This window comes from Sciurus carolinensis (genome assembly GCF_902686445.1).
Source record: "Sciurus carolinensis chromosome 14 unlocalized genomic scaffold, mSciCar1.2 SUPER_4_x, whole genome shotgun sequence".
NCBI classification, from domain to species: Eukaryota; Metazoa; Chordata; class Mammalia; order Rodentia; family Sciuridae; genus Sciurus; species Sciurus carolinensis.
The window spans coordinates 114160-118824 of NW_025920103.1; positions in this window are offsets into that span (position 1 = coordinate 114160).

The following is a 4665-nucleotide window of genomic DNA, read 5'->3' on the forward strand; positions in this document are numbered from 1 at the left end:
TCCTCTTCTTTCAGTTTTGTAAAACAATGGGCAGGTATGGGAGCCTTTTGTATGTTCATGGTTGTTGCTGTTGTCTTCCTCACATGCTTTATCATGCGCATGCGCCGAGATCAAGCTAGAGATCGTATCATTTTCCATCAGGCCATGGCTGCCCTAGAGGCCGGCAGTTCCCCACAAGTATGGCTCACGATGCTGGATCGCTAGCCAGACGGGTAAGGAAGGAGGTGACCACCGTACCGACCTAAGACAGGAGCTGTAGCATGCTCTGCAGTTATCCGATGACGGGTAAGGACGGTGGTTGACCACTCCGCCTAAGACAGGCACGGTCCCGAGCTTTCCTTTTCTTTTTAAAGAGAAAAGGGGGAACTGTCGGGGTTTCGGCCGGACCCCTGGCCCTAGGTGTGGCAAGGCTAAGATGGCGCCTGGCAGTGAGCCAGAGCAGTTAACTTTTGCACAAACAACTGACATTACTTTGAGGAAGTTCGAGGGATTGGCTGAGCTCCCTGATGGACAGTACAGGTCCACTGTATGCCTGCCTTTGCTGCCTGTATCTGTTAATGCTCTCCCCTCATGCGAAAATGCTGATTGGTTACTGTATATAGATATTGAAGTGTAAGTTCCTCAAGGAAGGGAACAAACAAAGAGGAGAACAAAGAAAGAACTATGAGGAAGAAGCGCGCAAAATAAAGAGCTCAAAAGAACCAGGTTTGCGTCTCGTATCTCTGCGGGCAGGGAGCGCGACAGCAGTGATTACCTCTTCTCACCCCAGGTTTTTCATCCACTATTTAGAACTTGAATCCTATCTCAACTCTCTGAAATACTATCTACAACAGTTCTTCCAAAACTTCTCCAGATTCTTAAACTCCCCTGCTATTTGCTGATTCCCTCACCTTTCCACCCTGACACAGGAACTTTCTTGCCTCCTGGGACATTGGTAGCTGGCATGAGCCCTGCAGTGTGCATTCCTCTAAACTGGACCCCATTCTGCTGCTTTTGCAGTATTGTCAATGCATTCATTTGATCAGGTGACCTTCTCTATTTCACTTTGAACCTTGAACTTACCTTTCTAGACCTACTCTGGATTTTCTTCCCACAGCTTCTTGGTTTCACCTCTTCTCTTACTCTCTACCTTTCTTCCAGTTCCTTCCTTTTTGTCTATTTCAAACACGCCTCTTCCTTCTCCTAACTCCTATCCATGGGTGCCAGTGCTCCAATGGCTATTTCTTTTTTCATGGGTCCCTCAGAATAATAAGCAGGCAGCTCCCAAGGTTAACTAAGCAAAGCTCAGAACTCTTCCCTAAACTTCAGATATGCCCCTGCAATGTACCTGAAGAACTCTCAGCCACCCCACCTTAAATTCAATGTGTCTAGTCAACCCCAACTTATCATTCATACAATCCTTTCTCCTTCCACAACCATTTCTGCCCTACTAAGGTTGGAAATTTCAGATACATCCCAACGTATTCATTCTGAACATCTTCTCTGCTTCACCCTGCTGGTTCCAATGGAAACACCACAGTGGTCAGTTGGAGATGCTCACCATTCACCAGGGCTGATCCATGACAGCCATTGTTGCTACTGAACCAGAAATCAGTTAGGACAAAAAAAATGCAGCTCCCAGTTGTTCTGGCCACTTTTTAAGTGCTTGGTAGCCGCCTGTAGCTATAGCTATTGTATTAGCACAGACATAGAGCATCTTGTTCTACTAGACAATGCTGCTCCAGAGTTATTCAGCAGCCATGCTGATCTCCCAAGAACTCTGTGCCCAGCAGTGTCTCTCCCTCCTACCTGTGCAAAACCATGTGACCTCCATACCACAGTGATCTTCTCATGAGCTGCAGCACATTACTCCTACATTACTTCTTATAATTCTTACAATGTTGTTGCATTTAATAATTCATTATTGTGTCATAAATTATTGTGCCTCTTAGAACTAACAAATATTCATGGAATAAACTAAGAACTGTACTTATTCCAATACCACACCAAAATTACCAAATATGGGTGTATTTAATATTTCTCCTTCATTAAAAATGACATTTTCCTTTGATCTAAACACAGGAAATCTTGCATTTAGCTAAATGGATAATTTAATGCCAAATTATAATAGTTCACAGAAAATTAGTTCTCTTTTTTTTGGTGTTTGAAATTGAAAGGAAAAAGTTATACAAGATCTGAAATACTTTCACTTTGCATAAGCATACCACTAAGAAACCACAAAAGATAGACCAGGACAGGGAAATGAATGAATAGTATTAGCAACTATACCCTAACAATCTGAGATTGTAGGAAAAAATAACAAGAGTAGACTATCCTTAAAATTAGGAGAAACTATAAATATAGCTTCATCAATGAAGAGTTTAACTTAGATGTTAAGTAGTACATGCTATTACTATCTTTTCTTTTTATAGGATGCTATAAGTATTAAGTGTTAAAAATACTTTAGGTATTTTTGCTTCATATCAACTAAGAAATCATCTCATCAGACTGAGTATTTGTCTACCAGATAACAGCAGAAAACGCAGATACAGAATCAAGAGCTTGCAGTTTGAGGCCCAGATGCAATGTCCATTTCCAAATCACACCCTCCGATCATGGTACCAACAATTAAAGCCACATACAGAGAAGTACCAGAGCGCTTCTACCTCACAGTTGCTTTATGACTTCATACCAATTTTCTCCATCATTTTACATTTAAATTATCTTTTTTTCTTCTCAGACATTTCCAACTCTCTCCCTAGTGCCTGCTAGCCCTTCTCTAAAGACCCCAAACTTCAGCTTTTCGTGGAGAATGTAATCTGCTTTGGGGTGTCTGCAGGAGTTTCATATATTCCTATGTCAGAATTGTCCAGTTTAATCTGAAGTTAGTTCAATCTTGGATCCCCATTTTCTAACAAGGTCCCATTGATTAAATTAGACATAGGGTTATTCTTTTCCATTTCTATAATGAAAGAAAAATATCAATTTCAACAAGGAGAAACAAATATCCCTCTGTCAGACTTGATTTCTATTTACCTCAAACAGTAGGTATAAACTGTCAGTATTATGCCAAATAAAAACTCATCTCCATTCCCTTCAGCCAAGCTCTACTGAACATGCTCAGTCCAAAGCCTCAGAAATGCAGGGAGTGTGGAAGAGAAAAAAAACACTCTGTCCTCATATATAAATACACCAACATGGTAACCACACAATGCCTGTCTGGGCGCTTTAGATGCCAACCAAAATCATGTACAACTGCAATCATGGAATCCTAATTGGAACAAGTTATTCTATGTATATATAATATATAATATTTCAAAATATACTCTATCATGTAAATAATAATAATAATAATAAAGAAAGCTCAACAACACTAGGAGGATCCAGGGTTGGCTTTCCTGCTTGCAAACACTATGTGAGTAACTTTAGACAAGCAGGTCATGTTCTCTCAGCCTCAAACTACTCATCTCGACATGAGCCATCTGGATTAGAAAGCCTTTAAAACAACTTTAAACATTAAACATTTCTAAATAGGTAGTCATGAGTCAGTGTTTATGAGAGCGCCTGGCAAGACTGTCCTATGTATGTACTTCACCTACAGGATCATGCACTGAGGCTGTGTAAGTGTACACACAAACTCACCAGGACACAGGGACATTTTTGGATGAGAGGATGGAAGAGAAGATACAAGACTCTTGGTTTTACCAGATTCTTAAATGGTCTCCCATTACATTCAAAAAGTTGAGAACAAGTGAAAGGTAAGACATTAAACAAAAGAATACTCAAACATTTACCAAAAAAAAAAAAAAAAACAAGGAATTTACAATGAACTAGTCTTACCTCAAGATGCATGTTTAACCACTCAGGAAAAACCAGGTAATGTCAATGAGATAAACAGAACTACTAGAACTTTCTTCATCAGTATCCAATATCTTGTGATTATATAAGAAAACACAAGAAAAGTGGCAGGAATTATACAGAAAAGGTGAAAAAAAAACTAACTGTGCTTTGAAATGCATTACTTCTATGTCAGATTTTCTTCAAATTATGTGTTGCTTAGATAGGTAATAATATTACTTTTCTCTTTTAAACATTTACAAGGGGACAATAGAAGACAGCCCCAAAAAAGAACAAGAGGGAAAATATGTCTAGAGGCCTATAAAGTAAGACAAGTCATGTCTACACTGGCATAGTAAAGCACCACCACACAATGCCTATTGGGTGCTCTAGATGCAAACCAAAAGCACAGCGAAGGAGGTGGGTCTGGAGTCAGGCTGCCTTGTCTGGATCCCAGCTAAGATGATAAATCATAATCACTCACTAGTTATGAGACTGAGGGAAGACAACTAACCATTCTGGCCTCAGTTTACCTGTAAAACATGACAACAGTTCTTAGGGGAAGTTTTGAGGCTTCAAAAATATTTAAAATAGTGCCTGGCATGACACTTGGTAAAAATTCTGTGAAAAAAGTACAATTATTTCTCTTACCCCATGCTGTAAATCAAATTAGAATCCATGACATTAATGACAAATAAGATCAACAGATGAGTCAGAGAAATAACGTGTCAACTCATATATCAATACAGTGCAAACTAAGTGCTAATGAAAGGATCTGAGATAACAATGTATGTGGTCCTTTGATATTGTAGAAGGTCCATAAGGCCAAGTTAAATTCAAGCTCATGTA